Source organism: Sparus aurata, chromosome 4 (genome assembly GCF_900880675.1).
Source record: "Sparus aurata chromosome 4, fSpaAur1.1, whole genome shotgun sequence".
NCBI classification, from domain to species: Eukaryota; Metazoa; Chordata; class Actinopteri; order Spariformes; family Sparidae; genus Sparus; species Sparus aurata.
Genome location: NC_044190.1, coordinates 36515747 through 36540744, shown reverse-complemented (window position 1 = coordinate 36540744; position 24998 = coordinate 36515747). Strand labels below are relative to the sequence as shown.

The 24998-nt window shown below is 45.8% G+C and overlaps 1 protein-coding gene and 1 long non-coding RNA gene across 2 annotated transcripts in view; one reads left to right on the top strand and one right to left on the bottom strand.

The window, feature by feature from the left end:
* The first annotated feature begins 508 nt into the window (after positions 1-508).
* Positions 509-24998, top strand: part of chst8 (carbohydrate (N-acetylgalactosamine 4-0) sulfotransferase 8) — a 226733-nt gene continuing 202243 nt past the window's right edge. The window contains exon 1 of the mRNA XM_030413607.1: positions 509-1179. The gene's annotated coding sequence lies outside the window, so the exon portion shown is untranslated. The remainder of the gene's footprint in view (positions 1180-24998) is intronic.
* Positions 20488-24891, bottom strand: LOC115579898 (uncharacterized). Its single transcript, XR_003983762.1, has 2 exons — positions 24749-24891; positions 20488-24653 (listed from the first exon to the last, which is right to left on the bottom strand). It is a non-coding gene; the product is annotated as an uncharacterized LOC115579898 (long non-coding RNA).

The window sequence follows — 24998 nt, the reverse complement described above, 5'->3', positions numbered from 1 at the left end:
TTGCTTCCTAGCCAATTGAATATGTGCAGCAGAGTTTCCATGGCTGACCACGCCCACGAGTTCCCGCTCGGCCCATAGACTTTACACTGGGATGACATCAGAGATTTTTCCCAACTTATTGGACGTTTTACAAATAAAAAAAACCCTCCATTTATCAGAAATTAGTAATAGATAAAGTCATAATTGTTTGCAATTCCTGTGGTCCCGCCGGCAGTTTTACAGACGTTAAAATGCTTTTTGTATTGTGTTGTGTTTTTTCTGGGTTATTTTTCTCCGCAATCCTGCAAATGGCCACCAAAACTAATCTGGCGCCCTCTGGTGCCTCGTAGTTGCCAGATCGTGGGAAAACCCCCAAAAAGTAGGAATGGCTGACTTTTACAGTTTTCATCCTGGATAGCCTACAGTACTGCCCTAACATTAGCTAGCCTATATTAGCAATGTTAACATTAGCTAGCATTATCATCGTCAACCTGTGCTAACTAACAGTAGAAATGTTAGCTAGTGTGGATTTTTATATTCTCTATGCTTTATGATATTCAGATGACAAACAGTCTATTATGCACACATAGAGTAACCCCTGTATAGGAGAGAGTGGAAAGTTACAAAAGCAAAAGTGAAGCAGAGGAGTAAGATACAAATATGCGTCCTTGAGCACAGGGGATGGTACGACAGGGGGGGGAAGCAAAACACCCCCAACCAGGATATGAAGCAAAGTGTGAATGCACCCATTTATGGCTTAAAACACCCCCTACCCTAAAAACACCCCCAACCAAACAACAAGATGTGGAGCAAACTGTAAAATGTATCTAAATATGGTTATGCTTTATGAAATGTAACGCCCCTTTGATTGCAATAAAACGAGCCTGCAAACAAAGGAAAACTCGGAACTCTTGGGGTACAGCTGCAGGAGCAGGTCACGTGATCTGTATTGAGCTGTTGAGTTCTCCCTCTTGCAACAGGCGGAAGTTAATTTTGACTCTGTGTGATCATTCAGTCTTCTCTCCCTCCAGTGTTTACAGAGTTGAGGTCCTGAGGATTCGGGGTGACAATTCTGGTCACAACAATTTTGGGGGCTCGTCCGGGATCAACTCCAAGTTGACAAAAGCGGACCTCATCACGTGATTTGAGAAACGAAAGACCGATACGAACGGACGAGGGACACAAGCCGGCATACTTAAGGTAAGCAGATCTTTATTCTGCATTGGCATAGAACTAAATTATTGTGTCCTAAATCCTAGTAGTTAAAGTCTGCAAATTTAGTGGGGGACGAGGTGAATGATTACACTATGATATATAGAGTGAGTGAATGAACTTAAGAATAAGGAAGTGTGTGTAAATCCTGAGAGTGGCGACTCCCACAGTTCTCTGACGAGGGGCTGTTAAAACAGCAGGGCTGTACAGCTGGGTTTGAGTCCCGGGGGCTGAGGATCCCCAAATGCTAAATCAAGGAAAGCTAGAAAAAAGAAAAGGCAAGACCAGGCAAAACACATGGTGTGAATGTTGAGTGACTGAAAACTGAAACACGATCGCACTATCTAGGTGGTCGCTGCAGTAAGTGGACGGAATCTCAAATTACAGATATATAAAGTTTTGGTGTCAGTTGTGAAGATTAGATTCACAGCAAGGACTGGATACCAGGGACATAGCGTGCCATAGTTTCCAGTCGGCCAGAACTTGGGATAGGAACACAAACACATATGTAGCAATTAACTGTGAGTTATCTCCAGCCCCTGAGATAACGAGACCAGAAAAAAAAAAAATAAAAATAAAAATAACTGTGAGCTGTTTTAACATTTGGAGACTTCAAGATCGCATGACATCCCACGTGAGTTGTCTCTAAATGCTCTGAAGCAGCAAGAACAGAGAAGATAAGTCCTGTGAGTCAAAGCATTCCTTTCCAGAACACGAGAAAACACACACAGAGTAGCAAGACCAGTGAAATAAATGTGAGCTACTCAGAATAAAAGTTAGCAAGACCAGTGAAATAAATGTGAGTTAACAGGCTTAGCAAGACCAGTGAAATAAATGTGAGCAGGCCAGGGACTAGCAAGACCATAGCGCTACTGTGAGCAGTCCATAATTAGAGGGTAATGAATGAATGTGTATGTGTGTGAATGTCAGAGCAAAAGTGAACTGAAGCAGCAGCACTGTTGAAACCTAACGGTGTTAACATACGCAGTGGCCTGTTGAAGTAAGTCACTCAAACTCTGAATTGAGGAAGTAACATCTTGTAGTACGGAGAGGAACAAAACTTGTAGTACACCGCCAACTGAAATAACTGAGAAAAACAATGGACGGCGAGTTTGACAGAGAAATAGATGATGACGGGTGGGGACCGATTACGGGACTTAGGACTGTCGAGGAGCAGGTGTTGGCTCTCAATAAAGTGATAGATCGAACACACGAACCCCGGTCAGCGGCAGAAGAAAAATCTAAGCTAAAAGCAGCAGTGATAAAATTGATGCAGGAGAAAAAGAGAAGCATGCAAGGTCAAGGTAACTTAAAGGCTGAGTTTTGGAAAAAAGAAGAGGAAGCCAAGCAAAGGGAGGAGAAAGAGATAGAGGAAGGGAAAACATGCGGACTCATAAATAAGGGAAAGCATAAGAAAGCACAGGCAAAAGCCAGTGAGGAGAGAGCTCAATGGAGCAAATGGGCTATGTGGTGGCAGGGAGTAAAACACCTCATGACTGAAGAGTCCAAAAAACAAAAAATAGACAACCCCCCGGTTCCAAATCCCCCACCGTACTCGACTGCATGTCCAAGTGCTCCGCTTACTAAACCTACACCGGGTATATATCCCTCACTGCAGATAACATCAGGGAAAATCTATATAGATAACGCCCAAGATAGTGACTGGACAGAATCACGTAGCGGTATAAGCGTTACGGCAGCTTCAGAAATAACATCTCACGCACCGCTTCCCACACCCCAAAGGCAGGACACTGCTCAGAAGCAGACAAATCATATTGAGCCAGAGCCGTTTTTATTAAGGGGACAGAGAGACGGAACAAATCAGGAAGTGCAGTTAGGCCTTTCTGAGGCGGATTTGATAAAATGGATGCGGCCGAAAGAAAAGGAGGGAGCAAAGACACCAGAAGGGGCCTGCGGGCCCGATATAGATAGGTGGGTGCAGGGAGCACAGGGAGGAAAAGACAAATCAGAAGAAAGAAAGAGACTACTTAGAGAAAAATTGACACAGATACAATTGCAGGAGGAAAAAGAAAAATAGTCGAAGACAAAATTGCCCGATTCCTACATGAAAGGGAAGACAGAGAAGGGGAGATTGAAATGTCAGCAAAAGGCAGATGGGAATCAGGACCCTATAGGGACGAGGAAGCTGAGGTGGCAATGCATGCGAGGGGAGTATGGGGCGAAGATAACGACGGAAAAGCGTTAGAACAGCTAGAACAAGAGATCGAAGAGTCACACCGGGTTATGAAGGAACTGACCGAAAAGGCCCGCATGCAAACTAGGTCTCAGACAGGACATTCATCTAGACCACCTATCCGATATCAACTCCCACTGATACAGGCAGGTTCGAGCAATACTATGCAGTACCGTCCATTCCCCATAGGTGATGTCCAAGCCTTAGTGGATAAACTACCCCCCGTGGCAGAAGGAGGGTCCTTATGGTTGAGTCAGCTAGATAAATTGACAGCTGGCCAAAAGCTCGCGTTAGGAGATTTCAGGGCAGTAATAAGTAGATGCCTTACAGGGTCTGATGTACGGGACCTTGAGGAAGATGCAGGCACAAATAAAGACAGAGATGATATCCCTTTTACTACTGTTAGCACAAAAATGGGTCAGGCCATGAGGGTTAAATATCCTCTTCCTAGTGCCGCTGCAGTACCAAAGCTAAAATGGGACACAAAACAAAGCCCGCGTGAGTATTTAGACCATAGTAAGGACATGTGGATCAAACAAACCGGGTGCCACCCCGGAAAAGAAGGCGTACAGAGAGAGTGGTATAGGGCGGCCGTCTTAAAGGGTGTTCCAGAGGAGGTGAGAAAAGCCATGGAAAATAACCCTGACATGGCAGGTTGCGATTCCACAGTGTGGGACCGCCACCTCATACATCATTTGTTGCGAGCTCAGGATAAAGTAGAGGATGAGAGTCAGACAGTAAAAGACCTGCAGGCTCAATTACTGAAAATACAGCTGGCAGAGGCCAGGCAAAAAGCCAACGATAAGAAAAAGCCTGATAAAAAGTGCTGGTAGCTACACAGGGCGCCGCAGGAACCCCAGACCTTTACCCAACACCACCCTGGGTCCAGCCACCTCCTTATCAAAATCAAAACCAACAGCAGAGGCCCACGCGGGGGTATGGTAGGGGCAGAGGCTCATGGGGAGGCGGGCGTGGAAGGGGCGGTCCACCTAGGGGAGGACAAGGGAGAGGTCGTTGCTACTATTGTGAGGAGACAGGACACTGGGTGAGAGATTGTCCACACATTGGAGAGCAGAAACCTCCACAGCCTCGCGGGCAGAGTGCTCCGGCGGCGCGCCAGCTTCCCGCGTTCGGATGGGAACGCTGGGACGGAGAGGCGCACCAACAACAATAGCACACCCCACGGAGAGGCTCCGACAGCAGCAATCCGGCAGACCCGATGCTGTCGATAAAGGTCGACACAGACGTGCTCCCTTTCCTAGTGGATACGGGTGCTACCTGTTCCACACTTATTCAGGCACCACCTGACAAACTCTCGAAACAGCGCATTACGGTCATGGGCTTCTCTGGGGAAAAACAAACTCTGCCAATTACTATTCCACTAACGACTCAAATTGGGGGGCAAACACTGATGCACAGTTTTGTCCACTCCCCCACCGTCCCTGCGAATTTGTTGGGGAGGGACCTCCTCATCAAACTGGGAGCCTCCATTTTGTGTAGCCCGGACGGGCTCGCAGTGACTTTACCAGACCATACCACCTTACACTGCTCAGGCACTCCCTCCGGAGGTCAATATTTGATGGCTCCCGTCGAAGAAGCATGCGCGGACATATACTGGGGCATGATAAAGCCAGAGACCCCCGACACATCTGGCATCCTCTCTGCGTACCTGCAGTGGAAGCCCTTGATAGCCCAAATCGAACCGTTTGTCTCTCCCCCCGACCCTCCGCATGTGACTCTGTTTTATGATAGACAACAAACTGATTGGTATCAGGAGAAATTCAGGGATCAACTTGAAGGGGTGTGTTGGGATGTACATAGTCAAAACATTTACGTTGCACCAGAAGGGGTGGCTGCGGGTGTTGATTTGGCTCCTGAACAGTTGCAGTGGTACATGATGGAGGACGAAGCTGCCCCTCATGTTTCGCTGGCTGTACATCCTCAGCATCAGGCTAAAGAATTAGGTGGGATGGTAAAAAGGGCATTAAGTGTCTCGGATTGGAGACATACTGAAATTCCGCAGGTTTTATTCTCTGACTCTACGCGCACCTATAAAATCTTGACAAACAGCTCAGATATAGCGACGTTACAACATGATCAAATTACTCGCTCGCACGGTAGAGAAAAAACAGATCACTACCTGGCACAGGAAATTCTTTCCTCACTGCCTGACCATTTGTGGGCTGAGGGTCCCACGGACGTGGGGCTCACTAATTGTACCCCAGTAACATTTAAAGTGAAAACTGATTCGCCGCTATGGATAAGACAATATCCGCATAAACCTCAGGCAGAGGCAGGCATAGCAGACACAATCGAAGGATTGTTACAAGCCGGTGTATTAGAGCAATCATACTCCTCTTGGAACATCCCTATTTTACCAGTAGAGAAGAAAGGCACAGGGAAATATCAAATGGCACATGACTTAAGGTGTATTAATGACATACTTCTTACGCCCACGGTGCCAGTGCCTAACCCCTATGTGGCTCTGGCTAACCTCGATCCATCACAAACATGGTTTTCATGCATTGACTTAGCCAACGCATTTTTCTGTCTACCACTCGCTGAAGAATGCCGTGACATTTTCTCTTTTACATATCAAGGCCAGCAGTTGCGCTACACCCGACTCCCACAAGGTTTCGCCCTTTCCCCAGGTATCTTTAACCAGGTACTCAAGGAAGTGCTAAAAGATTGTGCGCTACCAGAGAACACCACTCTGGTCCAATACGTTGATGATTTATTGATCGCCGCGCCCTCCGCCGCCCTTTGTCTAGCTGCCACCAAAACTATCCTTGAACATTTGGCCAAAACAGGGTTCAAAGTCAGCAAATCAAAATTACAAATTGCTCGTAAACAGGTCTCATTTCTGGGAAGAATGGTATCACAAAAGGGGGTGGGCTTGTCTCCAGCGCATCGATCAACGATCTTACATCACCCCAAACCTGAGAAGGTAAAAGACGTATTATCGTTTCTTGGTTTGACAGGCTACAGTAGAAACTTCGTGGCGAACTACACGGGATTGACTCAACCACTCCGGCAGCTGGTCAGGGATCAGGGCATGCGAAATCTTTCGGCTAAAGTAGAATGGACACAACTGGCGGAAAAAGCCTTTATCGAACTAAAACAATCCCTTGCAACCGCTGCTGAACTTGCAACACCCGACTACAAACAACCGTTTTTCCTTGATGTCTCTGGAACAGATGGATGCATTAATGGCATCCTGTTCCAGAGAAAAGGGGGAGAGAGAGTGATTCTCATGTTTGTGAGCATAATGCTAGATAACATGGAAAGAAGGCATCCTCCTTGCACGCAACATGCGGCAGGGATAGCAAAAATCATCCAAAAAACTGCGCACATCGTCATGGGGCACCAGCTTAAAATCCTGACAACACACAGTGTAGTAGCGTATGTTAACTCAGAAACTTTTACGCTGACCACACTGAGACAGAGACGACTAAGTAAAATCTTAGAAGCACCAAACATCACCTTCACACACGAGGGGATAAACATGGCAGACCAGATAGGTGCAGGAGAACCACACCTATGTGTAGAAAGAGCAGCAAAAGATGAAAAGGTTAGAACAGACCTACAGGCCAGCCCGATAGAAGGAGCTAGAGATCTTTTCACAGACGGATGTTGTTTCCGACACGAACAAGATGGACTCCGCGCTGCATACGCAGTAGTAGAAGATCAGGGCAAAGAGACAGTTGTCTTAAAAGCAGAGAGACTTGAAGGAACACAGTCCGCCCAAAGAGCAGAAGTAGTGGCTGTAATTGAGGCTCTAAAAATAGCACAAGAACAGGAAGTAAACATCTACACAGACTCAGCCTATACCAGGAGCAGCCTCCATACGCTCTATCCTGCGATAAAAGACTCTGGGTGTGTAGAAAAATCGGACCCTTTACGGTACATCACTATTTGGATGAAGGGTTAGCCTTATTCATAAATACAGAACCGACTGGAAAAACACCAGTATATACGTTTACTCGTGAATGGGTGGAAATATATCTTAATTACGCTTGCCTATATACTGAGGAACGAGATAATCGATACGTGAGAGAGTACAACGGACACCGCACTCCGTGGTTGTTTTGCTAGAGCAGTAGGAGCCATAGTTATGCCTCAATATGGGCACGAAATTGCAATTTTGGTATTAGTCGCTTTGATTATCGTGACATTTGTGTTCGGAATTTACTGCGAATTACCCACCCAAACCTGTAACGACACACCTTAAAACGCCGCGATGTTTTTTATAACCCTGTGCATCATTCTCTCAGTACTCCCAGAGTCCCGGCAGACCTCCGCCGCTCAGTCCCCGGCGCAGCGATGTGGAAAGGTAAAAGCTCAGGCCTCCATTCCAATGCTCTGCGTCGCCTCAAACTCTTCCACTGTAGTTTTGGTACCCTGGAGCGCGTTAAGAAATAGGCACGGACAGACAGGGGAGGGTTGGCAAAATCATTACTGGTATCTCACAGACGATCAACAACGAACAGGGTGGGACACACTGGTAGATGACCAAAATCACAAATGGCGAAAGTTAGGCACAAGCGTTTGGGCTAAACATCACCAACAGGTAATAAGCATGAACAAAACTAAGAGAGGACTCATCCTTTCCGTAAACCTAACCTCCCAACCTCTGAAACCTAAAAACTATCAGGGAGCATCGGGTAGCACGTGTTGGGGTTTCCTCTGGTGGGCTTACTCGCCCACCAGAACTGACCCCTCGTTCAAATTTATGATCTGCGAAGTCCCGGCTCAGGCAAACGACACACGCCCCGCTCTTAATTTAGCTGCCTTGGATGCCGGGTTCTATCTAGTTCCCTCTAACCCCTCCACCGATGATTGGTTTCAGGTGGCAACGGGAATCTCCGGTACCTCCAATAATTGGCTATTGCTCGCAGAACAAGCTGCGAATGCAACAGGTGAATCTTGCATAGTTTGCATGGGTGCGCGACCGTTGCTACGTATCGTTCCGGCACCGTTAATTCCAGATTGCGTTTTCGATGTAATGAACAACACAAATCCGTCAGGCAATTGTAAAATATGGGACCAAATATTCCCAGTCACTCAGGCCGTAAGTAAGAAACCTCTCTTCTCCGCCACCGTAGCGCCCGGTAATTTCTCCTGTGTGAACCTCACCGGAACAGAGCAGTCTATCGGAACCGTGTCAGCTTCCTGGTGCAACTACACGCACACTGTGTTAACTAAGTTTACCTCCACACCTCGCGCAGATATATGGTGGTGGTGTGGCGATAAAAAACTGTTCGATAGACTGCCTATCAATACCTTTGGGCTGTGCGCGCTTGTGACATTACTCTTGCCAATAACAATCACTCCTATCTCGACCAATGAACTCATGCGGACTGAAGGGTCTATATGGGCAGCTGACTGGTCCACACGGCAGAAACGCGCGATTAAGACGTGGAAACCGCCCAACGATCCAACATACATTGATGCCATAGGCGTTCCTCGGGGGGTACCGGATGAATATAAAATTGCGGATCAAGTGGCTGCAGGATGGGAGTCCACTATTTGTTGGTGGTGCACCATCAACAAAAATGTCGATCGCATTAATTACATTCATTACAATGTCCAAAGCCTAGGGAATTGGACATTGAAAGGTTTTGAAGCTGTACATGGGCAACTCTCCGCAACCTCTCTTATGGCGTACCAAAACCGTATCGCGCTCGATATGCTGTTGGCTGAAAAAGGGGGCGTTTGCGCTATTTTCGGGGTCCAATGTTGTACGTTTATCCCTAACAACACCGCTCCAGATGGAAGTCTTACTCAGGCCATCGAGGGGCTGCGTACACTTAACCATAAGATGAAGGAGCACTCTGGAGTGGACACGTCTATGTGGGAGTCATGGATGAATGTGTTCGGAAGGTACAAGTCCCTTGTAGCTTCCGTACTACTGTCCGTCGCAGTGTTCACTGCCATTTTGACCCTATGTGGGTGCTGTTGTATTCCCTGTATTCGCTCCCTGATCAATCGACTAATCACAACAGCTATCGCTCCTCACTCACAAGATTCCACTCGCATGGTGCCGCTTCTGACCGATAAATCTCCAGACTCAGATGAAGAAGATGTTGCTGACCGTTTTTAGCTTAACTATGCTATTTTTTACTCGCTGATTTATACTGTATCCATACTTCTTGCTGTTTTTATATCAAGTGTGTGTTTGTTTTGAATTTTATTGGTGTTGAACTCTATATATGAGTTCAAAAGGGGGAATTGTGGATTTTTATATTCTCTATGCTTTATGATATTCAGATGACAAACAGTCTATTATGCACACATAGAGTAACCCCTGTATAGGAGAGAGTGGAAAGTTACAAAAGCAAAAGTGAAGCAGAGGAGTAAGATACAAATATGCGTCCTTGAGCACAGGGGATGGTACGACAGGGGGGGGAAGCAAAACACCCCCAACCAGGATATGAAGCAAAGTGTGAATGCACCCATTTATGGCTTAAAACACCCCCTACCCTAAAAACACCCCCAACCAAACAACAAGATGTGGAGCAAACTGTAAAATGTATCTAAATATGGTTATGCTTTATGAAATGTAACGCCCCTTTGATTGCAATAAAACGAGCCTGCAAACAAAGGAAAACTCGGAACTCTTGGGGTACAGCTGCAGGAGCAGGTCACGTGATCTGTATTGAGCTGTTGAGTTCTCCCTCTTGCAACAGGCGGAAGTTAATTTTGACTCTGTGTGATCATTCAGTCTTCTCTCCCTCCAGTGTTTACAGAGTTGAGGTCCTGAGGATTCGGGGTGACAATTCTGGTCACAACACTAGCTTGAGCAACATTAGCTAGTGCACAAACTGACAGACACTTGAAGGGGGCAGATGTTCTGAACAATGGCGGTGTTGTGACATAAATGCAATGGTAGGAGGGAGATTGAACACTACATTTAGTCGCTGAATGTGATCAATAACACCTGGATGACAGAATTAACACACAGTACGCTCTAGTTTTAGATAGATAGATAGATAGATAGATAGAGTCATCGTAGCAGCGGTACAAATGAACCAAAAACACAAATAAATCAAAAATACAATCGAGAGGTAAGGGCATTATTAACAATATATATATATTAACAACAGTTCAATACACAATATTGACATTAAAAACAGTACTATGGACAATATGCAAAACTATACACTATATACAATAAGATGCTTAGCAGTTCTAATAATAAGATTAAATACCAAGCAAAGTGGAACTTAGTGGATTTTTAAGATAGAGAGTTAAGGTGCCGTTTTAGTTTCAGTGATCAAATTTAAATAAAAGGTAATTTAGAAACGTGTATATCCAACATTCAATCCTGAAGCGGTGTGATTCTGAACAATAAATGTGAAAAGTTATCGTAGTTCACCATTTTAAGTGTCACATTTCCATTTGCATTGCTAGCTTGCTGGATGTATTGATCAGTTGAGCTGGTTCATTGATCTGCTGTTCAGTTTAGCCTGACAACAATGTTTGGACAACATCAGGCGGGAAAGTTGTTTAACCTTTGACTACAATCCTCACAATATCTCTGGTATACAAATGAAAATACATGTTAACAGTATATAGAATCAGTCAGAGTGTTTCTCTGAGTGTTGTTAAGAAAATCAAAGCTTCAGTATTACGGGGCGCCGCACTCGTCGCCGGCTGTGGAGGATGATAGTGTTTGATCAATTCGTGCCATTGTTGTCTCATTGATGTTTTTTAAAGAAAGAATCACACCGGTGACATCAAACACAGCACAAGGAACATCCTGTATGAAACACTGGAAAGAAGGCGAGAGAACACGATTTAATCCAGCATGCGAAAAGAATAAATTCGATCTATCTTATATATTTTACATGTTTGTATGTAAATTTGTCGTATTTGTGGGCATATTTTATACAAATCCTTCAGGTAGTGCTGGAGGCTTCATACGTGTTCGCTTCAGAGGCATAAATAAAAAAAAAACACAATCATCTGTGAATATAATTAATGTACTATAAACCTGGTAATGTAAACCCTGGAGCATTGCAAACACACTTTTATAAATGCAGAAGTTTCTTTCAAACCCAAATGTAGAAAGCGCCTCAAAGAAGCTGTTAGCAAGACCTGACTAGCCTGACTGAGAGTTCTGACTTTGCTGGTTATCGGAGACAATTCGCTACCACTATAACCAACAACTGAATATGTCAATGGATAGTGACCCTAGCTGGATAAAGCTCAAGCTTCACCTCCGAGCTGCTGCAAATGAATATTAAGCAGCATTAGGAGAAACAGCCGTGCTCACATGTCCTTCATCGTCATAGCCTACAGCAACACTTTTGGCTAAAATCCATATTTTGCAATCCTGATCATGTCGGGAAGTGAATAAAAATGAGATGGCTTGGACTAAAACCTATTGTCAGCGTCATCAGAAGGTCAAATTATCATACAGCATGGCATCATATGTTGCACAGAGGGCAAAATTATCACACAGATACAATAATTATGGTTTCGGTTTATTTTTACTTAGGCACCAGTTCTTAAGAAAAGCAGAAGTTGAGGGTTGGTTTGATGGATCACACGCTGGACTTTCCCTCCGGAGACCCCGGTTAGCATCCCGGTGGTGACGAGGAGTCCAGAGTGATTTAAAAAAAATTATATTAAAGGGATAGTTCAGTTTTTTTTTAAGTGGGGTCATATAAAGTACATATCTATAGTCGATCTGTTTCCTACCGTAATCACCGATCAGCGCAGCCTCAGTTTGGAGAAGTAGAGAGCCGCTCCAGCCCAGACGCTCAGCTTTGTACTGCAGTGAACGGGGTTCAGCAAAAAAGCAAAATTAACCACCTAAAACAAGACTCACCTAAAAAAATTTACATCAGTTCAAGTGTACGTTGTATAGGTAAAATTCACACCGCTTTACATCAGGGTCAGACCGCGCTTTCTTTTGGCACTACATTTTCTCAACCACAGAACCTTCGTATCCCTACGCATGAGCGTAACTGGGCAACAGCTGATCTGCGAGCGGCGGCTGGACGAGAGGTTTACTTTCGATAAAAACGAAATGTAACTCTCCGTATCCTTCCGCATTAGTGCTCATGTGTAGGGATACGGGGGTTCTGCGGTTGAGAAAATGTAGTGCCAAAAGAAAGCGCGGTCTGACGGCGATGTAAAGCAGTGTGAATTTTACCTATACAACATACACTTGACCTGATATAGATTTTTTTACGTGAGCCTTGTTTCAGGTGGTTAATTTTGCTTTTTTGCTGAACCCCGTTCACTGCAGTACAAAGCTGAGCGTCTGGGCTGGAGCGGCTCTCTACTTCTCCAAACTGAGGCTGCGCTGATCGGTGATTACGGTAGGAAACAGATCGACTATAGATATGTACTTTATATGACCCCACTTCAAAAAACCCGAACTATCCCTTTAAGTAAGTTAATGTACGTAAATGACGCAACTTCTGTTATCTGAGTGTCTAACATCATTTATGAGCTACATTACTCATGTACGTTTTGTTACGTAAGTTAAGAGACTGCCCGTAATTATTTTAACCCAAACGATGATCTTTTCTTAAACCTAACCAGGTAATTTTTCGCGCCTCATTCTGTCCAAACAGTGACGAGTCCACAACATAAAAAATGATCCAAAAGAAGGGAACAGTTTTGAGGGAAGACTTAATTTGAAATCCTAATCAGATGTTTTCTTATTACGCATTGTTGCAAACTTGAACGAGTCCTTCACGTGCAGAACTGATGCTACAGGGTCTTGGGAGTGAGAACGTGTTGGTCGTAAATTCTCCTGGATTTGCAGACTCTCTCGCTTTTTATACGACTTCATCCGACTTCCTCCTTTGCTCCAACATTAGTTACAGTTATGATGAATTTCACATGGTTGTTGTTTTGATGAGGACGGGCCGGATATTTTTTCCTGGCCTGTTCATGTTGGTGAAGGTGTGAAAGTGTTCTGTCAGTGACATGAATTTAAAGTTGAACCATGGGCATGCGAGTTAGTGGCCATGTCTTTATGTTCACTGAGCAAAAACCCTGTTTTTTCTTGTTTATTCACTTCTCCTCCAAAGCTAACACCCTCTCCTCAGAGACTATAGATCTGAAATAAAGATAAAAAAAGCAGCAGTGACGGGAAAATTCAGCCACAAAGAATGTCATCAAAACAACCCTCGACTCTATTGAAAATGTGATGAGCAGACAGCTTGAAGACGTTCTGCTTCACAACACTTCCAGTGAAGATTCGCGCGGCAGCAACAGAGACGTGACAAAGCTGCAAAGCACCGGTGCAGCTGCATCCGCTCGAGTCAATCAATTCAGCGGCGTCGTGCAAAAACAGACGTTAACTTTCTGAATGGACTCATCATCGTCTTACTGTAAGGCCAAAAAGTCAACTTAACAGAAACTTCTGCGCGCTGAGAGCAGCGGGGCTTTGATACCGCGGTGCTGCTATCTACAGAGTTACTGTTAATCTCACAACACCACGCTTGCAAATTAGTTCACATAAATAAAACATTCGAAAACTGTGCAGAGCATTTCGAGACGCGAGTGAAATGAAAAAAAAAAAGTAGCCCATAAAAATTTTAAAAGCGAGGCCACAAGTGAGTTTTAGTGAAACCTGTTGTTCGTTGACTAAATTCATTACCAGCCTGAGCTCTGCCTCGCCGCCTCTGCAGGCTGATAGATAGGATGGCTGCTCCTCTCCTGCACCCACACCCAGAGGACACGGTGATGGATGATTGGCTGAGGACAGCTGCTGCTCTGCCTCCCAGGAGGGTAACTAATAGAACGGGGGAGGGGGGGGCAAATGGGCCAGAGTACAGAACCGGACACGATGGCCTCAAGTACAGAAAAAAAGATGTTATCTCTTATCAGCGGGGAGAAGAAACTCTCGGACATGAGAGTTTCATGTTACTAACCTCTTTATCTATCAATATGTCTCACGTGATGAGGCAGATGGTGACGAGTCCCGCTTCACAGAGTTACTTTCCTCTTATGGACAAACATTGAGCTGTATCACAGACGTAATGAGCCAAAATCGGTACACCTACTTGTGAAAGGCGCTTCTCGTCGGTGGTTACGGAAGCCCTAAACGGCCATGCATTCATACATTTTATTTCCTCCGTTTTCCCGTGATAACGAGATAATTTTCTCGAGATCACGAAATTTTGTTTTCTCGTGATAACGACACGAGAATTTCATTTGTTTTCCCGAGATAACGGGATAATTTTTGTCGAGATCTCAAGATAACGATGTAATAAGGTGTGTGTGTGTGTGTGTGTGTGTGTGTGAATGAGTCTGTCAGTTAGTGTAACGACTGTAAATGACCTTTAATGTGATAATTGTTAATAAGAACATCTTGTTTTCATTTAGTTAACTGATTTTCTTTGAAGCCAGGTTATTATTTCATTAATTATGTTATACGCTAAATGCGGGACTTTTATTTTGAAAGCGTCTCGCTGTGAACAGAGAACATCTGTGTTCCTGTGAATCGTGTGTGTGCGTGTTTGAAGTGTGCCTGCATGATTTTTGCTGAACGTGATGAAATGATTTACTGTGCACCTGGCTGATAAAGGGTACAAGCTCTTACGGTGTGTCCGAAGGTGTGTTATCTCGGGGAAACAAAGTTTCGTTATCACGGGAAAACGGAGGAAATTAACTCGTTATCACGGGAAAACGGAGGAAATAAAATATATGAATGCATGGCTGTTTAGGGCTTCCGTCTTGTGATTTTCTAATATAATAGCCCGAGCCATGCATATTTAATGAGCATCACCTGCTCTGAATGAAATATCCTGTGAAAGCCTCTCAGCATCAGGAGCAAATGATCCTTCAGCAGGTCACCTGCTACAGTGAATGACAAACATCGCACTGAATGTCTTTTTTGTTCTGCAGCTGTACGAAATTAAGACCGCAGGAATCAGGGTTACACTTTCATGTAACTTTATGCGATGTTCGTCTCAGCCTACACACACCAGCAACTACACAAGACTGCATAATTCTCTCCCTCTGCTCAGATCAACATTACAGTTGTACATTTCCTTCAAAACTTTTGTCTCGTTCACTGTCTCACATCATCATCTCCCGCCTCCGAGGAACTTTACATCTGTGAGATGAAGCTGAACAGCAGAACAAGCGTCCCTCAGGTAAATCACAGTAATCAGTAACACGCGGTGAAAAGGAATAACACCCAATCATGTCAACGATGTATCATTGCAACAGATTGTTGGCAAAACATCCTGGTGTAATTCGAAGCAGCGGAGAGAACGTGAGGGTCCGGATCGATGCCTGGTAGCGTAACTGGAGCAGGAAGGGAGGGTCGATGAGAGAGATGAGGCCCGGGGTGCAGGATTGGACGAAGCCTGGGAGGCATCACAGGATGCTGCTCTTATTTGTTTGTGGTCTTGTGAGGAAAAAAGGCTCAAGACAACAGGGGAGGCAGAAACACTGCCAAGGCTGTGAACAGCAGATATCAGGGAAGGGGTCACTTGAAAGTGCACTAATGGTTCGTGTCCACAGCGGGTGTTTTTGGATGCGAGGGCACGCAGCACTTGACCAAAACAGCCCACAATAAAACAGGCTAAATGCCACTTGTGGGCCGTGTGGCTCATTGGAGACGTTGTCTTATTTTACCAAGACATTTCATCGACACTTGCTTCCAAGGAGAATGAAGCCACGCAGAATCCGTCTCACTTTTTAACACGATTATGTTTTGTTTGATAGTTTTTCAGGTGTTCTGCAAAAGTGGCTAGAATTCAACTTCGTGCAGACGAGGAGCGGGCGATGTCGTGACTTTTTGGCACATACCATTGTGGTTTCTGGGCTTTCCTCCTCCGAGGTGTTGGCGTGTAGTTTGATGATAAAAGAATTCTGCGGAGGCAAGGCTGGGTGGAATGATAGAGCAATCTTTAATATAACAGAATTTAGAGCCTTGAGTCCGGATCAGAAGCGGCCGCTTTCTGATATTATCAAATCTGTGGACAAAACAAAAATGCTTTGCCCTCTGCTCCATCAGAACTCCTATCAGCCTTTGCTCTCAGGAGATTTACCAAGTGCCACCCCACTTCTTCTCCTCCTGCACCGGTCTTTAGAGAACCTTTTCCAGTAAACACCCACTTCTTCTAATTGGTCATTTTGACATATTATCCAATAGACTAAAAGAGGAGTTGACCTGTCTCCCTACTCTTCTCCCATAACTCATCTGACCTGGCTGCGGTCAACTGTAAGTCTTGTCCCCAAAATGACCCAAATGGGTTTCCTATACTTCTACGGGAACATAAACGTTTGGGCATCTCACCCAACCTTAGGTTTTAGTACTTTATGATGGCCTGCCGTCTGCTAACCTTTAGCACTCACCAGTTGAAAAACTACTTTAGGACTCCTGGAGCTGTGAGCCTCCCTCTGTCCGCATCCCTTAACTCACATAAGGAGAAACAATTGGTCCTTGTTCCATCCAAACTAAGTAAACTCAAAAATCAGAATGTGTTGCCCTCCAGATACCTCACCATCACAGCCACTTCTTACGATGAGAGCTTGAAGTCGGGGCTCCGTTGTTTCGGATGTTTTATGAGGGAGACATGAGCTCTGAGGGACAACTTGACTCCAGAAGACAACTATTAAGGCATGGCACTTTTGTGGCCCCGGCTGGAGCTGCAGAAAGCCTGATACATTGCCTCAAGTTATGGGTCTGAGGACAAGACTGTAAATACGGATTGCTGATCAATCAAGAGGAGGTGGGATGATGACATAATTTGTCAGATTTCATGTGTATTGGACTCAGCAGCATAACAATATTCCAGCGTTCAAGCCGGAATGGCCGCCGTGTGAATACGGTTGATCAGCAGCCTGTTCGGTTGAGAAGCGTCACCTGAGGTTTTTGGGGAAGAGTAAGGTTTTAGAGGGGGACACAGGTGGCTCAGGATCGTGTCACGGTTCAGGTAAAATACGCTCGACTTGCTCCAGCAGTCACTCCGCTCCTCTCCTGACGGCTTCAGTCCCCCTTCTTGTGTTGCCTAGCGCGCACAGAGTTCGACATCGGTTTCCTTTCATTTAGGCTGACGAGCAGACGCAGACAGAAACAAAACCCAAACGCTTAATCGATGAGGCTCGTCTTTCATTGTCCATCACCGAAAGACTCGCCCGCTCTCACTATCAGCAGCACGCCACTCTCTCCGCTCTCCTCCCTGCCTGCCTCTGCCGCTCTGACAGCCTCGTATTAGGTAGGACTCGCCTTTTTGACATTTGGCAACCACTCAACAGCACAAATGACAACCTGTGAGTGTGATAATAGGCTGTTCCAGGGTAAGAGTGGCTGCGGATGATGACTGAGGAAAAAACGCTGACAGTCGAGCGCTCGAGAACGCCGGAGGGTGCGCGATCACGCAGACCTGCAGCGCTCTTCGGATGGCGTGCGACTGACCCTCGGCGACTGAGGTCATGTGGAAGAAATGGAATAACACCCATCGCAGTCGGGTTATTTTTAACAGAGGCTACTGAGCTGTGTCTGCTTCTCTCCCTAAAGAGTTGATGAATTAAATTAAATATTATTCAATGTTAACGCTGCACCCTCCCAGCTCTGTCTGTACACTTAGTTCTCATTAACAGTGATTCCGTTTCCTGCGCAGGTAAAAGAGACTTTATATCGCTCTCTCATACTGCAGCGAGCACTCAGTTTAATCTACCATGTATCCACACTCCCTCGGGGTTTCACAGTCGAGATTATAACAGCCGGCACTTGGCTGGGTGTGGCTGGCTGCACGGAGCACGAGATGGGAAACGATGCCGCTCGTTTTTTTGCGGGGAGCCGCTTGTGTTTTTGTCGAAACTGCACCCTCAGCCATTTAGCTTTGGTTCAACCCCAATCGACGAAATACCAATGACAATGAAGCAAAACCAATACAGCAGCAGAGAGCATAAAAACCTGCATCGCCTGCAGTGTCGGTGATCTGAAGCAATGACTTTCCAAGGCAGGATTTGTTGTTGTGGCTCCGTGGGGAGACTTGAAAGGATGGAATGGTTTCATGTGGGTCAGGTCGGTTGTGCAGTTTGAGCCCCAGAGTACATTAGAAAGAGCTGAAATAACGCTCTCAGACAGACCAGGGAGCTGACTTGAGTGCCACGGCTGCCCGGTAGTGCTTTTAACATGCCCCGTGGATCCTTTGGGTTCATTAAGCGGTGTGGGGTTTGTGTCAGAAGCCTCTCCACAACCTGCTGTGACACGGGGAAAATGCCCTTGACCAAAAAAAAACAAGAGAGAGAATTTGCGCTACAGGTCATGCCAGTGGGAAAGCCTGAAGGGCACTTTGTCTGGACGCCATTAAGACAGTGACAAATGTAGCCAGAATGAGGGCAAAGAGGGAAAGCAGAGCTCTTGTATGGAATTTAATTTCCATGCAGCAATATTATAAAACTATAGTTCAGGTGTAAAACTTTTCCTAAGATAAAAACTTCCTTCACCTGCTATCTTTTAAAACTTATATTTTTGCTTTCAGTCAGAGATTTTCTACTTTGGAACAAAACTACAAATTTCATTATTTATTTTTGAATCCCAGGCTGTTGCTTCTTAGGACCCGTTTGTTCCAGTGATCAGAGAGAAAGTGATTTAAAGTGCTGATATGCAGGCGCCAATCTCGTCTGCCAGGCGGCTGCTGCGGCGGTATGAAAGTGCTCCCTTCGGCAGTCGAGCACGTGTTGCTCCAACTCACAATTCACCTGAGGTAGACTCGGTGTGCTGGCACTTCTGCCAGCACCTCGCAGCCTCAGATATTTATACTCTATTCAAAATCCAGCTGTCATGTGGTGAGATTCCATGAATCCATTCTTGAAGTTTTTAAAAGGAGCAAGGCTGTAAAGGATTTGTACGTGCATGTGAGCCTGCTCCCACAGAGAGCTCCTTGTTTGAGTTCGGTCTAAAAAAGGTTTTCAGCCTCACAGGAGACGAGAAATCTGCATGATTAAAGTCGCACGTTGGAATAAGTCAAATGAGCGGCGGCCAAATTCAGTGGCAAACGTACAAAAACGCTCCGTCCGGTTTGAAACAAGTATTCCAGCCACTCGAGCTAATAAATGATCAGCTGCCACAGAATCTACAAACTGAGAGATGTTATGTACGAAGGCACACCTGCAGGTCTCTGCCATCCAGCCGCACCTGTTGGGTTGTCAGGTCAGCTGATGAATACCCAGTTTGCTCTGATTGGTCAGCTCACCTGAGCCAGCACCTCTAACAGCAACAGAGCAGCCGTAATAAATCAATTCTCACATGAATTATGCAGATGTGTGACATGGTGACGTAGTTTGATGTCAAGAACTACTGACGAGGCGTTTAAGGAGCAGTGTTCTCTGTGGGAGACAGGAGCTTCTTCACTTTAAAGATGTTTTACGTGCACAAAAACCAAAAACTTATGTCCTCAAAAGCTTTTGCGACCTTACTCTGGGTAAATGTAACCGTCCCTCATTATTTTTCTTGTGGTGTGCTGACTATCAGGGCATGAAAGCCGTCCACTGGAAACCTCTCCTGTCTGAGAGTCGCTGGGCAAAAACACCACATGAGGAAGGAGGTCTGTTTTCGGTTCTGTCAGCGCTTTTCTCCAAACCATACCTCTTAAAACACACCAGCTCGTATACATCTATGATTGGGGCGTAGTACAAAATCCTCCACGTGTGGTTGAACAGTTAAGATATGGTAAACGCTTTGCTGAATACATTCAGGGCTAAAGCCCCGGCGTGGAGCCGCCCGCGCCTGAAATCAATATTTAATGTTCGTTTTCACCCCGTCTCCTCCTGAACTATTGCAAATTGGAAGCCGGATGCCAGGCACAACCTGACAGATACTGGAGTCAAATATATGACTGCCGGACAAGTGAAGTCACAACTCATCATTTTACACTCCTGGAGAAGAGACAGGTCATCCTGTGGTCCTGACACGAACATGAATCCTCCTAACCCAAATAAAGCCATCCCAAAGCGCATCACCTAGTCTGCAGACAGGTGCTCGGAAACAGATACCGATGCTTAGAGCCACTGAGGCCGTTTATTTTCCTCGCCAACAAATATCTGAAGCTAAAAGGAAACGAGGCCGTGCAACAACAAGAAAGAAAAGGCAACACGGCATAAAAACATTGCACTTCACAGACAACAACACGGTTTATTACCCGCAGCAGAGTCGGATGACGCTGCATTAGCACAGTCTGCATTTTTAAACATCACCCAGAGCTGCTCTGAGTGTTCACAGATAATTGGCATGCAGGAAGTCAAACGCGCGGCCCGCGGTTCACCCGTCCCGCGCATCATCCCCCCCCCTGTCTCCTGTCCACACCCCTGATACTGGAGTGCTCAGGCGGGAGATTAGCTGCCCACGCGGTGCAGTTGCCTGTCGATTGATCGGGGTCTGACTGCAGCCCGGCGCGCCCTCACTGGAAACCCCAAATGAGGCGCAGCACAAACGCATTCATCTTCATCAGAGGAGCGCAGGAGAAAGTATCAGGGAGTTTTTTTTTTTTTTTTTTTTTGGAGCAGAGATGCTTCCAAGGAAAACCACTGAAAACAAGTGTTTTTCATTTTTTTCATTCCCCCCTTCTTCCTTTTTTTGCAGTATGAATGCATTTTTCATTTTGAGTAAACTGGAGCTCTCCAGCGGGTCGAGTCCACTCTGCCGGAGCTCCGAGTGACCGCTCCGAAATCGTGGTGACCCTTCGAGTAGACGTCCGTATGCTGTGTACCAGTCAACAGCGTCGCTCCAATGAGAGAATCCTGGATTTATTCTGACCCGCACAATTTATCAGACTGTTGCTCATGCCCATTTATCATAATCAATCAAAGGGCAGCTGGGCCAAAAGAGCAATTTAGAGCAGTGCAGAGTTATGCCATTGCTGAGTCTTGTAATAAGTTTGAGGAAGATTATATAAGGCAATATTGCACCTTGGGGTACAGTTTGTGTCAGGCTGTAATGAATCATTCATTACTCGAGATCCATAGCTTGCAGATCCGTCCGCAGGTTAACGCAGAATCAACAGCGAGAGGTGAAGATGAGCCGAGTGCGAACATGAGGATATATTAAAAAAACGGGCCAGATGTCGAGAAGCTAAATCCGATCTGAGGTGACGAAAAACAAGAAACGCTTAACGATTCAGCCGCGCTCACTTGCACATCGTGTGTTCTGTTTCTTTACATCCATCGTTAAAGGTGCGCTACGTAGTTTTTAATCAGAATAGAAGGATCTTAACTGACTAAAGACACTAAAAAAACAGACTGACCTTACAGGACAACACAATTTATACTGTTTTACTTTGTTTATGTGTGGCGGACCCTGCCACCTGTCCAGCTCCGGGACCTTATGTTACTCTGAGAACAGCTTGTTTATTCACTTATGTAGTTTTTTTTTTCTCCAAAATCTACAAGGTGCCCCTTTAATTGACAACGGGAAAACTTTCCGAAAAGAAAGCAAAGAAGAAGACACGCTCCTCTCCGTGAAAGTTACAATATTCTGCGGGTGCTATATAATTGGCGAGTGTTTGCTCTGGGCAGACTTTGGATCCCAACATTATTGATTATGAGCAACACCAGATGCCAGAGTTGGATGAGCGATGAGCAGTGAGAGGACGGAGCTGATGAGTGTGCCATGAGGGGGTTGTTTGTCTTTTTGGCCGGGGAATTGTGTCAAGACTCCCAACCTTCAAAATCCGTCAGAAAGCGAAGCTGTCCAGCCGGCTACGTGTTCATCAGAGCGCACTGAGCGATCCCGTCCAACTCTGAGACTTTGCGTCTTGAGCAGCGGCGTCGTCCGAAACACACACACACACACAAAATAATCAGCGTCTAGTTTATTCGGCACTCAGAATAACAGCTTCAACACTTACACGGCGATGATGAATCGTGTTTCTTAAGCGAGCGACCCAAAGATGACACATCGTATTTGAGAGCACGATCATGTATTCTGAGGTAATCTGTGTCTCGGTTTCTCTTTGTTAGTCGCTCTCAAAGGCGCCTGCACAGGATTTACTCCCGCGCCAACACAAACCAGGCAACACTGATCATCTTTCAGCATATTTTCCCGTCAGGTCTGCAGATACCACACGCAGCGAACGGCCCTCAGTCCCAGCAGAGCCGCCGCGCTGCTGCAGCTGCTGTGCCGCTCGCCTCTTAGATCTTCAGGACTTGGGCGATGTTTTGCCCCACTTACATGCAGCAGCTTTGTGAATTAAAAAAAAGAAAAAAGGCTGCACATTAAAAAAAAAAACCCTGCTTGTGCTGCAGTGGATAGCAAAAGCTCCTTCTTGTGGGTCTGAATTAGTGTTCTTGGACTTGTACCCAGAGTCCCCCTGCAGCCAAACAGAGCAGAGAGAGAGAGAGAGGAGAGCTTCCCTTTGCCGCCTGACGCCAGCAGAGGGAGGTGTGCTCAAGTCAGGAGGAGGATGTGAGTGTGTGAGTGTGTGTGGCAGCTGCGCCGGCTGAAGCCTCGGATGTTTCCTCGGCAGCCACACCCTGAGACGAGACCACTTGTGAGCAAAAACACACCCGAGATGCAGCGATGATTATCGCTCATTTTGAGCAATCTGTGCAGAACACTCCACACGTGCTGATGCTTTCCCAACACAGTCATGTTCCTCCACATGCACAAAAAAGAAAATAATAGCTGGTTTAAAATAATGACGGTTAAATATGACATGACCTCTGACCAGCTCCGATAGCTCGTGCAAGATAATAGAGATGAGCTCGCCAGGCAGTTTTGAGATTTGAATTAATCATTGGCTGCGAGAGACTTTCCCAAAGGGTTTTTTTTTTTTTTTTTTAACTTGCACTCGCTGTCACTTAGGAAACAAAACTGAAGAACACACGCGGCCTCGGTGGATCCGGCTCCTGAGCAGCGCACAGGGCTAATATTTGGGCTTATTCTTAAAAAAAAAGAAAAAAAAAACAGGTTTAAGAAAAAATAATCTTCTGCAGGGCTTTATGAGATAGTCTGAGATGAATTATGCACATCCACTGGCTTTTGATATCTATCCCACAGGGCCTTTTCTCTTTTCATTAAAGCTCTATTTTTTCCAACTATGCATCCCTCTTCTTCTTCTTCTTCTGTTTTTAAATCTTTCTTTAGAGAAAATGACTGGGCAGAATCCTTTAGTTCAAATCAGTGTGTGATTAAACAGCTTATTGCGTGAGGCTGGTGGCTGTTATACTGCTGACACTGGCCTTACTGATGTGAGGCCAGCGCGTTGAAGAGGCACCATCAGACCGACGTGACCTCGGATCAGCGCTCACAGTCGGACCGGAGTCAACTCGAGGAGAATCTGCAACACTCGTCTGAGGCAGGTGCTCGCTCACATCTGTGCATGTGCCGCGTCTCCGAATCCAAACAGGTCGGGGCTGCCGGAACAGCTGTCGGCCCGAATGCAACCTGACGTCTGACTGGAAATTGAATTCATCTGAACTTAAAGGGGCACTGTGTAGTTTTATTTGTTTATTTATTTTTTGGAGCAGAAATTCAATAAATCTAGAATATGAATGAGGTAATAATACAAAAAACTCAAAAATGTGTGTTTTTTTTTTAGTTCCATAACTGAGTGAGCTGTTCCCCAGAACACTGAGAGGTGGCAGGGTCCGCCACATCTCCGCAGAGTAAAACTCAGTCATGAAAACGACGAGAATTTGTTTATTCAGTTTGTTTTTGTTTTAAATTCTCCACCTAAAACGACGTACTGCACCTTTAACTGCACTATTTTCTTTCTTTTTGGCCATATCACTTAATATATTTCTGTTTTAGTCACATTCCGCAGTAGATGCAGACTCATGCAGTCCTCAGTGGTCCAAATTAACGTGTTAGAAGTGTGAAAGTCCTCCTCAGACACTCGGGAGTCTCCTCAGCTCTCCGCGGTGGCGCTGCCTTCTAACTCACAACCTACAATTAATTTATAACTGCCTAATGACGTTGGACTTCATTTAGGAGGATGTATGTCTGCGATGACACCGAGACACATCTACTTTAAACTCTATGCCGCCTCTACTGTAGCTCGGTCGCATTTTATTCGCCAACAGTCTCGCTCGGGATCCGCTCGCAGCGCGCCTCCATCCCGCCGCCTGGCTCCTCCGAGAGGACGGGCTTTTGTAATAACAACGACGAGACGCGGAGCTCATCCATATTAGAGGAGTCTTTAATGAACTCAGACCGTTGGAGACACTCCTCCTCCTCTTCTTCCTCTTCCTCATCCTGCTGCTCCTGCTCCTGGCTCCGCACCCAGTCGATGCGCGGGGAGGAAATCCACAGCCCCCATCTTTTTATCAGCATCGGCATCGCCTTGAAGACAAAGAGAGCGCACGCAGGATGAAGATGTGCTCCGATAGCAGGAGAGGACGGTCTTAGGAAATAAAAAAAAAAGTCACTGTCCCTACCGCCTGGAGAGGAAGGAGGAGGAGGAGGTGGAGAAGAGACGGACGGGCGACCCGGGTTCCTTGGAGACTCTTCGGGGATGCGCAAAAAAGATGTTGAGAGTAAAAAAGCGAGAGGCGTCGTGATTGGCCGCGCTCCGTTTTTCCTCTGAAAGCATCGAGTCATGTTCGCTCCAGCCAGAGCATCAGCGAGGTGGCATCAAACTTGAACGCGACGTGGTTTTTTTTTTTTTTCCTTCTCTCGAGTCTCTCG